Source organism: Microtus pennsylvanicus (genome assembly GCF_037038515.1).
Source record: "Microtus pennsylvanicus isolate mMicPen1 chromosome Y unlocalized genomic scaffold, mMicPen1.hap1 SUPER_Y_unloc_3, whole genome shotgun sequence".
In the NCBI taxonomy this organism is placed as follows: domain Eukaryota; kingdom Metazoa; phylum Chordata; class Mammalia; order Rodentia; family Cricetidae; genus Microtus; species Microtus pennsylvanicus.
The window spans coordinates 9,668,431-9,671,262 of NW_027460881.1; positions in this window are offsets into that span (position 1 = coordinate 9,668,431).

Below are 2,832 nucleotides of genomic sequence, written 5' to 3' on the forward strand. Positions count from 1 at the left end.
AATAAAGAAACTGTTTGGCCTGAAAGGTTAGAACATAGGTGGGTGGAATAAACATAAGAGAATGCTGGGAGGAATAGAAATTGAGCTTAGAGATGCCATGCACCTCTCCCATGGGCAGAAATGGTAGGTCTGCACTCTGAGGCAGATGGCGATACAGCCAGCCACCAGGTCAGACATGCTAAATCTTTCCTTCTAAGCGCAACTCGTGCTGCAACATACATTATTAGACATAGGTTAAGAGGCTGAAAATAATGGGGCAGGCAGTGTTAAAATGAATAGTTTTGTGTTGTTATTTCGGAGCATAACCTTACAAGGCGGCCCCATGGGGATGCAGCCCTGCTGCTCAAATTTCTACAATCAAGGGGGAAATGGAAGAAGGGAAGAAAGAAGAGAGAGAGACAAGGAAGAATGGATGAATTCAATCATTCATTTGAAAAATGAGTGAACCAATGAATGAGGAGACCTAGTAGGAAAAAATGTGCTGCATTCCCTCAGAGAGTCAGGTCAAATTAAGGATTGACAAGGTTTTCCACTAAGGAGGAGGCTTATTCCATTTTACCTTCTTTGTGCTCCAGGCCCACCCACAAGAGTGATGATGAGGACAGGGAGAAGAAGAGGAGAGGGTGTACCAGAATTCCCTGGTACAATTTCTCACCCAAATTGTAGCCAAATCACCTGACCTGGGACAGCTGATCTACATGCTGGACCCTAACTCCCAGTTTGACAACTCTAACATTTTAACCATGTTTGTGAAGATGAAGGAACCAAAAATAGCCCAGTTACAGGATGGCAGGTTCCTCACAGGATGGGAGTCAGACATCAGTACCATACTTGTATTTGGCGGTTTGATGGGTGTGTGGGGTCTTTGCCAGACTCCACCTAGCATTATGGATTCCCTACTTTACTGATATTATGGAGTTCGGTGCATTCATCATATGTGTGCATGTCACACACTAGTGGGCATCATATGTACATGTTTATCCTGTGTGTGGGTGAGTGTGTTCATGAGTTTTATAGCCCAAGTACTACAGAACATGATCAATGAAAGGGAACACTGTTTTCCAGATATGGCAGGGCAATTATTTAAATGAACTGACAAGGGTTGGATGGCATGGATAAGACCTATGAGAGTTCAAGGCATACCGAATCCAGGCATGACAAAGTAGGTGGCAGACAGAATTCTGGCAAAACTAAGTAGGTAGCTTCATGTCCAACTTACTGGAGAAGAGCAACTGAGCGGAGACACTTTTCACTAAGCAACATGCTCTAGTGGAAATCAAACATCCTTTGACTTACAGCCAGTACGAATTAAACCATTCATCAAATGAAACCTAATTTTCTCTGATTTTGAGTATACATTTGTGTCCCTTCCTGATTAATCTACTCTTTATCCTCTTAAGTCCCAATACCTCACGCTGATAGCGGTCACATCTTTCCATTTGACATGGTTTTCCCTCAAGCTTCATACCGCCCCGAGATCATACAACTTTTTGTCCCCTCTCCACTGCTTCCTTGACAGCCATCTTGTCTTTACCACACCAAGCATCCCCAGTCCTTTACTCTCCAAGGGGAAAAGACCATAAATCCTGCTTTGTTTTGAGGCATGTATTTCTGTGATGCCCCATCCACCAAACACAATCCATCATTGACCAAATAACACAACATGTTAACAAATTTTTATTCTTTCAGAAAGAATAATTCATTGGAAAAGATACCAGGATTCATAGAAGACCTGAGGTATCTCTGAAAAAACACATTCCCAAAGAGAGCATTAAGTCTGCCCCTCAAAATTTGAGAATTTCACTTTAACAGATCTTCACCAAATCATAGACATAGATATGGAAGTCATTATCAAACTTGATGAAATACACAGAAGGTTTGTTGGGAACTTGGCAAATAATTTTACCTATCTCTTGGGTTCCATCTTTTTGGTTTTACTGCACTCTTTTGCCCTCCAAGGAATCCCTGCCTAATTCCAAAGTCACCTCTACTGGAGGACATTCAGGCGTGATGTGGAGGTTGCCTTCAATAGAATCATCATGATGGTGGTAAAGGTACAGGACCGGATCATTCTCGTTGACAATGTAGAAACAGGTCATTATGGTCTTCACCTCATCTGGGACCACGCCACTCCACTCTTCCTTAGAGCCTGGCATGATGTGGAGGTTGCCTTCCAGGTAGTCATCCAGGAGGTGGTAAATGTACAAGACCGGATCTTTCTTGTAGGTAATATAATACCAGGTGTTCGTGATTGGCACCTCTTCTAGGACCATCCCGTTCCAGTCATTCTTAGAGCCATTTGTGCCCATGAATGTATGTTTCACTGCTCTGCCAACTATGGTGTTTGAGAGATGAGTGTCTGTCACCTGAGGAAATGGCACATTATTAGGCAGGATCTTCAGGTTTAAAATCCTTTCATCACTATGAAGCTCCAAGCCATAGACACAATCAATCCCATCATATTTCAACAAATAGAGAGAGGGATATGTTGGCAGTTGATCTAGAATGATGGCTTTCCAATGGGTGACTGGTTCATTGGCTTCCTTCCAGCCATGAGAAATTCTGCGGCCAACAATATTCTCCAGGGCCTCAAAAGGCTTACTAAGTTTTTGCTTCTGGAGCGATGGCCCATTCTTCTTCTGGAGATGTGGCATGCCACTCATACTAAGAGGCATCTTCATCATGGCGGGAGACTTTCTGAGATAGGCCACAGCACTCCTGTTCCACTGTCTCTTGGCTCTGTTTCTGTGCTTGGGCTTCATAGCTGCCAATCTCTGCATAGGAAGAACTCTTCAGTTTAAATCAGACACAAAGTGGTTTCCTCCACCATAA